This window comes from Chenopodium quinoa, unplaced genomic scaffold, assembly GCF_001683475.1.
Source record: "Chenopodium quinoa cultivar QQ74 unplaced genomic scaffold, ASM168347v1, whole genome shotgun sequence".
Taxonomy (NCBI): domain Eukaryota; kingdom Viridiplantae; phylum Streptophyta; class Magnoliopsida; order Caryophyllales; family Amaranthaceae; genus Chenopodium; species Chenopodium quinoa.
In genome coordinates, this window is record NW_018742204.1 from 4,564,097 (window position 1) to 4,577,681 (window position 13,585).

The 13,585-nt window shown below is 35.6% G+C and overlaps 1 long non-coding RNA gene across 1 annotated transcript; it reads right to left on the reverse strand.

Moving 5' to 3' along the window:
- Positions 1-1,476: 1,476 nt before the first annotated feature.
- On the reverse strand, positions 1,477-5,034 carry LOC110703626. The gene is made up of 5 exons (XR_002507728.1): positions 4,785-5,034; positions 4,012-4,079; positions 3,807-3,872; positions 3,052-3,119; positions 1,477-1,820 (listed from the first exon to the last, which is right to left on the reverse strand). It is a non-coding gene; the product is annotated as an uncharacterized LOC110703626 (long non-coding RNA).
- Positions 5,035-13,585: the final 8,551 nt, after the last annotated feature.

Consider the following 13,585-nt stretch of genomic DNA (forward strand, 5'->3'; position numbering starts at 1 on the left):
GATTCAATCCAAGCCTTTGGTGAATTTTATACCTATACGGGGTAACTGCATCAAACACTGAGTTTTAAGGCGCTTTCAAAGCCCTTTTATCATGTTGATCTTACTCCAACATTTTTAATGTTTTGTGAGTAATGAATTCTCTTTTAAGGCACTTGTAAAGTCCTTTTGAGTATTCTTGATCAAGCATTCTCATGAAGTCCTTTAAGGTCTTCCGAGATTCTCAGTTCTAGTTTGTTACTAAGCTCGATGGTCATCGAGTTCATTTTCCTCCCACTTATCGTTTTGGAAACGTGTTACTTTCCAGAAAGACACCACTTAGAGCAACAAACATTATGTTCTCAATTAGGATGTGGAGGTAATGCCCGTAGTCTCACTTGAATGCTTACAAAGAGACATGTATATTGTCTTTGGGTAAAAGTTCGTTGTGAAACAAAAAGTTAGCTCCCACTTGAGCTATCTTTAGTCTTTATTGAGCCATTCAGCTCCCACTGAGCCACCTAGCTCCCACTGAGCCACTTAGCTCCCACTTAGCTAGTGAACTCCCACTGAGACTAAGAGTCTTATACATATACTTGAAAAGACTTTTAGAAGTTATTTCTATCCATAACTGAATATGGCGTCCTTTCTTAGCTTCGACATATTGTTTAGTGTAACATTAGTCATTTGTGCAAATCTTTAAGAACTTTATAGGAAGGGTTGTGAACCATCATTGTTTGAGTCATTTTCCAATGACATCGAGAGTTCTTTATGAAAATTTCCATTCATAACTTTGAGATGGTCACGCTTGGCTCAAGCAAACATTGCTCGATCTAATCTAGAAGTTTTGATATCTTGCCAAGTCGATTCTGTACTTCACTGGACTCTTCAGCTACTCATGTCAAGTTTGTTCACATTTGATGAATATAGCCATATCCTTTAAAATTCTTTGTGAAACGTTGAAGTAATTGATTCCTCTTTAGCCTTCGGAGTCAATTGTCTATACCAAGAACAATAGCTCTCTGTTTTGTCGGTTTCAACAACTAAGACTTGCTTGTCTTAGAATGATTCCAAATCGAGCAACTATCAAGAGCCTATCTAATAGAATCTTGAGTACGTTCTTGTCGACATGACATTGCTAAAGATGTTTGGAACGCAAATCAAGCCCATGACTTGAACTTACACTAGTGGAAAAATAGCTATCCGTAACGGGCAAAAGCAGCCCATCCGTAACGGGCAAGGGGCGTTACGAATGCGACCGTTACGGATAAGCTACATTATTTGTAACGGGCAGTTAAAATGTCCGTTACGAATAACAATAACGGGCAGTTAAAATGCCCGTTACAAATAACCCGTTATTCGTAACGGACATTTAAAATGCCCGTTACAAATAACGGGTTATTCGTAACGGACAGTTAAATGCCCGTTACGAATACAATTGAAGTCAAATTAAAAAAAATTGTAGCAGGAGATACCTGCTACCTGGTATGCTGGTAATAATTTTTTTTTTTTAAAGGAAAAGGGGAATTCATAACACTTAATTAATCAAATCAACAAGTTCAGGGAGTTATAGAAACTGCTCCAACAGGAAAACCCCAACAATTACAAAATATAAAATAAAAGCATGCTCTACTTGAGTTCCATAAATATGATTACATAAAGTGAGAGGAAAAGTTCCTCAAAGCCTGTAGCCTAGATGCAGCTCTCCACCACATCAATTTCGTAGGCATTCTTGGCGCAATCTGAAATGGTGTTGTGCTTGATTTTATCCCCCTCCATATCAATTGCCATTCGTGCACTGTTATTCCAACAATATCAGCTCCGCTGTCCGCAATTTTCATGACCTGCCAGGTTGCCAGTAAATGTGATTAGGTTACCAAGAACTGGCTGAAAGTGTACAACATGAATACATGATAACCTTCTAATTTAATTATGTGAGTGGATGTGCAATTCTCAAGTATACATTTGTGATTAGAACCAAGCAATCGATAGAGACCGAGTGTGATTATACTCCGTTTACTATGAATTTGAAAGATGAATATACTCTAAAGCCAACCTATCCTCTTCAAAATGAATAACTCTTGTCAGTTTATCAACTCTTGCATATCGAAAGTACCCCCCCTCCCAAGCAGTCACCAGAAAGACGTATAGCCTACTCACAGACATTGAAACAATTCAGCTCATTCATGATGCCTAGTAAGCAGTTGCAGCACTTGAAATTCCAATGCAGAATACAGCTTATATACCAACAATGAACCTCGCCCTAGGAAGAGAGTGGCCATGTATTGGACCTCAAAATCTAAGAATGCAGCTACTTACTGAATTACTACTGCAGTACAAGCTTTCAATCTTACAGATCAGCACAAGGACCTTTCTTTTTCTTTACTTTAAATCTATTTAGCCATTTTTATTGTAGTCAGATTTTAACAGGTGGGAATAACATGAGACATTACTCACAGCAGTTTGCTAGATTAGAGCTACAACAATATATTATAAAAAAGATAGATGAATCAAGTACATGCAAATTAATGTCATGCAATGCTCAAAGGAAAACAACTAAAAAAGCTGTGGCGATGCAAGGAGTGCTGGAGTGAAGCTTAAAAGGTAAAGTTTGTTTTTATCATTTTGTGAGTTGATATAGTACACTTCAAAAAGGTAGATGTAGTTTAAGCCTTAACAAACTGATCAGCACAATGCATTGTTACCTCCAACCACCACCACCTTAGCCACAGAAAACTAAAAAAATGATTCATATGCCTAATATCATTCTTTTCATGCTTCCTAGTGATCCTTAAGGACCACAACATAAAGAATATTTGATAATTAACCAGAGAAAGGAGCTAGGTGCACCCTCACCACACTTTGACAAGTGTCAACTCGTCTCTTTCCTCTTTTATTAAAAAGATGTGGACAGTTGTCAAACAGTAAAGCTGGGGTTGCAACTAACTTCAGATATTTTAGTTTGGTGCTAATTGATTGAAATTTGTACTCTGGCAGTGAGGCTGCTAAACCAGATCAAATGGATAAAGCGCGACTCCAAAAGAAAGCATTACAGCATGATCTTCTATTACTCACCTCACCAGCATTGACTGTAATGATATGAGGTGTGAAATTAGCACCAACTGAGCAAGATACCCATTCACCTGCAACCAAAAACATTTACTTTTATTAAACTTGTAAATCCTTAAGCACATCTCAAAGTAAACAGGGCAACCAGCACTTATCAATTAGCTCAGATGCTCTTCAGTCAACTATCACAGTTTCTAAGCACCTCAACTTTTTATCCAAACAAAAAAGTCGTGTCCACCATAGCCTGCTCCCCTCCCCTTAATTAAAAAAAAATGAAAGAAGGATACCTTATTGTGATTCTCGAAATGAACAATCAGTCCAACCCACAAGACCCATACATATAAAGATTACAAAAACTTACAATAACCATTTTGCAAATTGTAAGTATGTGGTTCCTTTCATCTCTCAAATAAATTCTTTCAACCGATTATCCAAAGTCCGTCACATCATACCAAGTGTACAAACAAGCAAAGAACAGGATAATTTAGATACCTATAACCACGAAGCAACTCTAAAGACGACGTGGGGCTAAACAACAGCCTAAGGCATACGGAAACACACAACAGCAAGCAACAAAAAGAAATGCACAAACAGTATATTCACCACCCCATTCATACTGTCATACCAAGTGGCAAAGGCAAAGGCAAAGCGAAGATAAGACACCCAATAAAGGTCATACATACCAATAAACTAAGCTACATATCCAGAAAGAAACCATTCAAAAATAAGCATTAAGATTTCAACAAAGAAAAGAAAACTACCTCCTCTGCACGCAACGTTCGGTACTGGTCATTTATATTTTCAATCTTTTCACTAGATGGAAAAATCTGCAACAGTAAAGATGATTAATTTGCATTCCACAAGTGTTCATATATAACAAAACCAAAAGTACTTTCTACCATTAATTTCAAAACAAAATACCAGCAATAACACAATAGATAAGGCTTGAAATAGCACAAGCTATACCTTGTAAATCTTGTGGTAAAAAACTTCAAGTAATCTGAGCTCTGCACCAAGATGTGTGACAAATCCACCTATTTGCAAAGGAAAACAAAAAAATATATATATGTATATATGTATATAAGTGGCAAAGGAAGTCGTCACCTTTTTGTAACTGCCATGACATGCAAATTAATGTCTTGCAATGCTCAATGCAAATAACTACTAAAAATGAAGGAATTGGGGATAAATTGGTCGATTTCGGTAACAAGCTCGAAGAACGCTAGAATTAATCAACATGCCATATCGGGTTTCTTAATTCTCACTATAAACAAAAAAAATTACAAAAAAATTCTGCAATCAGGTATTAATCGGCAAAGATGAACTAAATTCATTACTAATTGCATGTATTACTCATTTCAATTGAAGAACATATTTTTTTATTTATTATTCGTTTAGACATACAAAGGATAATCGAACCATAACCATTAGATTAACATACAAGAACCGACCAATTTTTTTAAAAAAAAATACAACAAATTCGAAAACAAAATCAAACAATCATGTTACTCCACATTCCACAACGAAGCACAGTTAACTAATACCTCTAATTAGAACTTAAAGAAGACACAACATAAACCCTTACACCTCTACAACACAAATCAACAGCTAAAACTGGAAATATTATTTAAAAACACATACACCCAGAATCAAATTATTAGAATTACAAAATTCAGAAAACAATCAATTAATTTTGCAATAACTCGAATGCAAAAAATCAGCCAAAAGATGAAATTGACCTTAGGATTGAGAGAACCAGAGGAAACGAGCTCATCACGAACCAAATCACCAGTAGAAATATGAGGAACATCGAGAAGCTTCGAAAGACGAGTAGCGTAAGTGCCTTTACCATGATGCTGAGGATGTGAGGTGAATGACGGGGAGGAGAAGAGAGGAGAGGAGAGAGAGTGAGGGACTGATGAGAGAGAAAGAGGTGAATGACGGCTGGTTTTAGGTGAAACCCTAAAAAACCAAGTATTGGGCTCCTTTCATCAGTTGGGCCACATTTGGGTATTTGTATCGGGCACAATACGCCTGTTACGTGTTATATAGTAGTCGTAACGGGCAAAATAGTGTCCGTTACGAATACTTATTTATTTGTAACGGGCACTAATTTGTCCGTTACAAATACATATGTATCGTAACGGACACTATTTTGCCCGTTACGAATAAAAAGTATTCGTAACGGACACTATTTTGCCCGTTACGAATAAAAAGTATTCGTAATGGACACTATTTTGCCCGTTACGAATATCTTAATTGTAACGGGCAAAGCTTTGCCCGTTACAAATAGCCTGTTACGAATGAGATTTTTTCCACTAGTGTTAGTGAGTTAATCATGTTAGGGAAATGTTTGTTTATAATCAAGCATTTTTGACTCAACGCTTGGATAACCATGCCATTCAAATAAATCTCGCAAATATTGCTCATTACTTTAAATGTGAGTCTTTCCGTGTGTAAACGGATCAATTGTTGATTATGGAACATAATAACCATTATTTGTTCCAGCCTTTGGCTTAAAAGGTCTTTAAACAAAACATACGACCTTACAACTGATGTAGCTCTTCTTGCTTCATTCTAAGCTTGTAAGTCGATAACTTAGCTTAACTTCAATAGTTTGAGGTCACTATCATAGTGAAACACTCAAGCAGTATCCGATACTTGTGAAGATAACGAATTGCTAAGTTAACTACAATAACATGAACTCATGAGTTGAAATGGAATCTAATTCCTTTTCTTTGTTCCTTCTTTCCTATATTTCTTATCATACAATATCTCATAATCTTACTTTAAGAATTATTTCTTTAAGTACCTTGACTCTTATACTTTGTTAGGCATAATCAAGCACCTAGTGCGCCGTAAAACAAAGTTCCATCTTTTCCATTAATTCTTACTCGAATTACTACATCAATGAGTCCTACTCAATTATGTATGATGCGAAAAGATACATTGGTTGTCAAACATTGAAAATCTTGAGTTTGCAACTCAATACCTCATGTTTTATCAAAACTACCTAGTATTTTGAATACATGATGTCCAACCGTCCTTTCGGACTTAATTATAAAAGTCATTTATGAGAATTGTATTTTAGAAATGCTTTTCCTGTCTTTGAGAACTATTCTCGAGGATTTCCTTTACCAATCATGGAAACAATATTATTTGATTTAGAATACTATAAATATAAGTGCAAAGTATAACCATTTATCAAGAACATAATAAGTTTGAAATTTAATAGCATTCATGCAAACTTCAATCTTATTAAACGTCTTATTTACGCATAAAAATTGTCCCTATTTGGCGAAAATAAGGCGATTCCAAGATCCGAAGAAACAAAGAGTGGTTAAGCATGCTTTGGCTTGTCTTAACACTCAATCTTCTAAGGTAAGCATTGCCTTGCTAATGGCTCTGAGCCACTCTTGGTTAGATAATCGTCGCATCTAATGCATCTTTGACGATGTATCTCTTTTGCCACGGTATGTGAGGACTCCTCACTCATACCGATGAGTTAAATCAAAACCAACGTGCACACCCGGTGTGCCTTATGAGCCTTGGAGAAGTGATGGCACCTCGCTTTGGCGTATCCTACCATCACCCTCGTTCGGTTGGTAAGTGTTGTTTTGGAAAGGCAAGTTTGACTCAATATTATTAGGGACCTAGGATTTCTATGTTGGTTGATTTAAGTGAACTTAATTAATCATCGCGACATAAAGAAAACCTAAACATGCATCTAACGAATAATTCACATGTATATATAAGCATAAAATATAAAGCGAAATTATAGATGCATATTGGCAACTAGCATGACCCCTTGAATTCTTCAAATCTTCAAAAGGCCAGGTCTTCATTTGCAATTCAAGGCTTTGTCTTCCAAGATACGCCGTCTTTAAGACTTAACCAAACTATGCAAATACTAGTGTCTACGACTAGGAATAATCTAAATATTAAGGTACAAAAATACTTAATGGTGCGTAGACCGTATTTAGATTTACAAAAATACATAACGGCACGTAGTTCGTATTTTCTATCCTAATCGGGTCCCACTAGTTGTCATTTCATAAAACCTGTGAGAGAGAATATATATTCCATTCATCCATTCACTATTTGTGAATGGCCCATGCAATTTACAATATCAAACAAGTAAAAACATTTAAACAACACGGGCACTAGTAACTAATCTAGGTGGTTAATCCGATTAACACGCCTAATTAAAACTAGTCAAAGTTGTTTAACCGATTATGTAATTGACGTCATTAATAATTGAAGCTCCCACTAAATTCCGCATTTCCCTTAATTAATCCAATTAATTAAGTCGATAGCACCCAAACTTGTCAAAATAAAATTTTGCCAATGCCGCTCAAAACCGAGGCCTAGCCTCCCAAAATTTTAATTAAAATAAATAAAACGGCAAAGTGAGCAAATATTAAGCCAACCGCATTTCAAGTGGCTTTCGCTTTAAGCGTTTTGCCAAAGACACTCGAATAATTGTGGCTCTTGCAAACCAAGCACACTACGGCCATTCGCCTCACCGCACCAAGCACATACACCCACAAAAGCTTCGCACACACGGCCCGCGGCAAGCAGCCTTGAGCTGCTGCCACTGCCGCACGCACGCGCACGCACAACCATGGCTGCTGCTGCGCGACTGCTATGGCCGTGTGCTGCTGCCGCGCATATGGACGCACGCAAGGCGGGGCAGCCACCTTGGCAGCCACATGCGGGCTGCTATGCAGCCACATGCGGGCTGCTATGCAGCCCGGCTAGCTAAGGGTGGTTCTTTGCCTCGTTTTGCGTGTCATGGCCTCGGGATTTGATCCCATTTCGCGAGACATAATTAATTAATTCTAAATTAATTTTAGAACTAACTCAATGAGCAAAAAAAATAAAATTTTAAACAAGTCTAACTTAATAAAATTTCAAAGTGCAAATAACCAAAATAATTCCAAGAACCATTCTTAATTAAATTGGTTTAGCTTGGTGCAATAACAAAGTTGAGGCAATTTCTCATTTTTAATTTAATCAATTTAAATTAAACTTGAGAATTTGACAAAGTAAGGGGAAGTTGGAAAAATATGAACTTTAATGTTCAAATGAAAATTCCAACATCTAAATTTTGTGAATCCTTGAAAATTATATCTTCCAACATGAAGGTAACCAAATTTCTATCACAAAAATTGAAACTTTATGTTTCCAATCAACTCTAAATGATTAAAACAACAAAGTTTAACACAAAATAACATGGAATTTAGTGGTTTTTAAAGTTTCAATTACTTATCACAAATAAAGATCTTTAACACTTAGGAAGCCTCAAAACAAAAATTTTCACACTAAAAAGCAATTAGTTTGCAATTATGTGAAAATAAATCAACCTTTAAGCATCAAATACTACCAAGTAAGTGTGCTTTAAGGGGACTTAAAAATGCTGAAAATAATGCAAATAATCAACCACATAATCAACAAGTTATGCCATTAATTTCAAGGTTAGAAAAGACTTAAAATTTTTCGTCAAAAACGAAAAATCTCTCGAAAAACGCATTTCTAGTCAGAATTTGGCTAAAATCACAGCCCCAAAATGTTAAAACCTTTCAACACCTTTTCCACCCAAAATTCACTATTTTTGGGCGAAAATTTGGGTTCTGGGCCAAATTCGACATTAAAAACGGGATTAAAATTAATAAAACCGAGCTACTAATGTAATTAGTAACTTAATCCAGAAAAATAAGCCAAAATAAAACTTCAAAAACATGATTATAAAAATAAACGAGCGGGGCTCCGATACCACTGTTGGGGTTTGGTGAGTCCGACTCACCGCGGAAACAACCCCGACCCAAGGAACCACTCGTAATTAATAAAACCATAAAGCATAAATAAATAAACACAAGAAAAGGATCGGAAGAACGAATCATACCCTTGAAGCGAGCTTTGCCCTCTCAAAACGGGCTCTTACTTGAAAGCCTTGAGCATCGCAAATGTCGTGCCTCCAACGGTATCCACCCACAATGGACGAACATGACTTTTTAGGTCTGTTACCTTGGAGTTAGCAAGGTCCGACCAAAACCCAAGTGTTAATGGAGTTTAAGAGTTTTTCCAAAATATGGAATGCTCTTTCTAACTCCCACTCAAGCACTTTACTCCAAATCCCAAGGTTGGTATTTATAGAGGAAAGTATGAGTGGGAATTTCTATCCCAACAATGTGGGATTCATGAAATTCCACAAATTAATTTAAAGCTAAATTAAATTAAATATATAAGCAAGTAATAAATCAACAAGTGTCCTAGTCATATGTAAAGAGGAGTATGGACCACTTGGATAGGAGGGGACCATACTTGCTCCCCACTCCTTCCTCTCCTTGTAACACTTGTCCACACCAAAAAGCAAGCATACTTACTAGCTTCCCCTTTCTACCTGACCTAGGCCCACGGCCCAGCTAGCCTCGCATTGTGCGGGCTGTTAGCTGCTGCTAGCTCGGCCCAACATGCCCACGCACATCAGTGCGGGCTGCTGATGCCGAGGGCGCTGCTAGCTAGCCACGCACATGTGCGGGCTGCTAGCAGCAGCGCACGCCAGCACGCCACGCACTGCTTGTGGGCTGCTAGCCGTGCTGTGCTAGCATGCCTCGCACATGGTGCGGGCTGCTAGCCACGCCTTGCTAGCATGTCTCGCACATGGTTCGGGCTGCTAGCTCGGCTAATCCCCTAGCACTCGGGATTCCGATGCTAGGGGTATTTTGGTCATTATTGATTTATTACTAATCTTTCGTCTCGTCTTTTTATTATTTTTTACTCGACTTTCGACGCTCGGTTTCGACGCTCTAAGCTCGAATTTCCGACGTCTAAATATTTAACACTCGGGCGACGAATTAATTTCTTCCGAATTAATTCGTCGAGTCAGTTCGTATATTTTGCTTGGGTGTGACGCGAAGGGTTCAGTCAAGATTAAGCTGTAATATTAATTATATTAATATTACTGATCGAAAGCGGCCTCCACCCAGGCATTTCGATCACTTGACGTTACTGAATATATTAGCTTTCTAATAATTCTGACCCCGCTATCAGAATAATACACTTGTTCGAAGGACACCATTCCTTTTAATAATCTCCTCGATTGAAAATAAAGTTAAGAAACATTCTCAAAAGGTTAAAAGATAATCCATGAACTCATATTCCAATTTTTCTAAGATATTCTAAAAGACAAGTTTTAGAAACCCATGTCACATGTCTAAGGTTGGTTTTATGCAAAATGTTTGAGTAAAATGCCAACACATCTTCATTTTGAAAAGTTTTTCAATTCGGTTATAATAAGATGGGAGGTAAAACCCATTAAAAGTCAAGTATAGAAATCTAATAAAATCTCTTATGTTCAATATGATTGAATATAAGAAAGTGATTGGAGGTCTCTATGATCAAAATTTGATTAAATGGCATTATTCTTCATCCATTTCATCTAGAGTTAAATATTTGATTAAACTCTAATATGAAAATTGATTGAATAAGACTTAGCAAAATCATGAAATGTGCTCAAAGTATTTAAGCAAAGCATCATTTTGAACCTAATAAAAATGTTCTAAGTGGCTCAAATGGGAAAGGTTTAAGAATATATGAGGATTGCATTAAGAAGTTATAGGCAAAGAAATGCAAGCAAGTTGCAAATTCCCAAACCTAAAATTACTTATATGCTAAAAGTTGTTATGCACAACAAATGTTTCAAATTAAATGGACCAATTCCAATTTATTAGAAACAACCTCATACATTTGGAAGGTAAAAGAATGGAAATGTTCCAATTTAAGAAGTATATTATAGAAATTGATTTAGCATATTACTACTCCTAAGACATGCAATGTCATGTTTAGTTCTCTCTTATTGAGAATGTGGTTGAACTAAATGAAGAAGTTTGCTAAGGGAGAAATAAATCTACAAGTTTAGAAGCAAATGTTTCTACTTCACAAGTAAAATCTACATGTCTGGAAGCAAAAGTTGCAACTTTACAAGTAGAACCTATATTTCACCTTACTTGGTAATTGACTAGAATTAAATAAATGTTATTTATTCTTGACATTATTAAAACGTACCCATTCAATGTTAGTAATGACTAAGCATTGAAGATTCAAAAACATGGAGTAAATGTTATTCTATGCTTTATTGAGTCATAATGTGTTTTAAAAAACTAAATAGGTTTAAAGTTCTATATGATAGAAATAATTAAACCATTCTATAAGTATATAAATTGTCTCTAAAATGTCAATTAATTCGAATGAAAAATGAGCATTGCATGCGGAAGATCCAAAGGGATGGACTTTCAATATCATTATATTATGAATCTATTGATATATGTGAACTTCATTCTAATTTGAAATTTTTGACAAAGTCACCATTTAAAGAATGATGATGCAAACTCAAGGTCGAATACATATCAATGTAAGAAAACCTAAGGTTCAGTAACTAGAGACAGACAGTGAAACTTCATTTGTGATATGATCACTTAGCTTGTGCTTAGTTGAAGCTAAAGCATGAAAATTTTTAAAAGTTCAAAAGTTCAGTATGAAGTTATTCAATATCATCTTAACAAGATAACAATTACATTACAATATGATGGTAATTGTGAAAGTTTGAGTCAAGATATTTACCTGGCAATATATATTCACTTTATTGCGATATGATCGGGACAATGAGAATTCAAACCAAGACCTTAACATCCAAGAGTTGTGAAATCGTTTTACAGCAAACTCCAAAAGAGACCTTATAAAGTGTTTAAAAGGAGCTATCAATCTATATAATACATATTTTGATAATGGATGATAATTAGCTATTTTCCAACCATTATTTCAAGGGATATACTTTTAAGATAAGTTACAAAACTAAACAGAATACATATGTCAAATCAAATTGTAGCAAAGGCTTCATATGTGATATGGATAAGAAAAGTTCTTATAAAATCTTTCTGCAAAGCAAGGAATAATTTGTATTAAATCATTTAATGCACGTACAATTCCTATACAGAGCACGGGATACTACTACACAATACATACTTAGCACAAAATGTTTGTTGCTTAAGTAGGTGCCCTTATTGAAAAGATGCCATTCCAAAAGGTTAAGTTGGAGTAGTATAAACCTCAAAATCTCAAAAGAGTTCGAGAAAAGCAAAAAACAAACATGGTTCAAACCATTGTTGGTTCATCCTATGAAAAATATGCATCTTCAAAAGGCAAGTGGGAGTATAATCTAACTCGAAAAGTTCAAAGCTAATTCGAAATATTGAAGAAATTTGAGAAATAATCGAATAAAAGCAACAATATGAGCATAATTCATCTCATGTTACAAATGACAACGCGTGGACTCATTAAGTGTAATGTGATTAATAACCATGTGTCGAAGGTAGTACATTCCAAGTGCACACTTTCAATTGTCGTTTCTCATTGAAAACTAAACAAAGTTGTTGTACAATTTTTATTGTTGCATAAAGACCTACAATGATGACTAGCATATCTAAAACCTTAGCTAAAGAAATATGATTTCATATTGACTAAGAGTTCTAAAATATTTATTTTGGGACATTATGATTATGCAAGTAATAAAAAGATGATTTGACAAGTTACAACTCCAAATGGTTTAAAAAACCATGGAATCTTAAATAGATTCTAAATATGTAACCAAGTGTATGACTCTTGATTAATTTGCCTATTTGGGTGAGACCCATAATAAGCAAAACAGACAAGAAAGAAAAATATTTTCTAACCAAAGCAAAGACTTGTTAAAGGGTTCAACAAATTCATAGTATCACTATGACTACGATGAAGCCTTTACAATAGTCATGTTACTAAAGATCTATTAAAGATATTTTAGTGATTTCTACCTTATGAGATTTGGTAGATGGATTTCAAAAACACTTTCTTGAAATGGTTCATGAAAGAAGACTTATAAATGATATTGTAGGCGTCGTTCGAAGTGCGCCTTTGTTAAAGCATGTGTGAATATGCTTGGAACTCATAGGAAGTGGGAATTGACATATACGATTAGGGACAAGGAAAGTAGGGAGCCACCAATAAGTTTTTTAGGAACTTGTAAACTGTTCACGGATCATAAAAGGCAACCACGAATTAAGGGACAACGATAGGCAACAACGATTGACCCGTGAAGGTTACACCCCATTCATAATCCATGAGATTACTAACTCCATATGGTTCGGAACCATGAAAGGAGGATCGGGGATGATGGTACGAAGTGAGTCATGGAGTCACATTCGACCGTATTGGCCTCTACTCGATTCTTATAGTGAAAAGTGATTCCTGCGATCTCAAAGGCATACAAACAGAGATTCAATTTGCTCCAAACTATTATTAAGCTAAATTGGTTTAATATTAATGCAACACATTATTCTAAAATATTAATGATCACTTCGATCAATAACAAGATTAAAAAGGAACCTAAACCGGTTGTCCAAATTATCTTATTAGGCGTGATTTTCAATTACATATTCCCTTTAACATGCAATATGATGGTCAATAAATATAATAAAATAAACATTAATATTGGAAGCAATTCAAC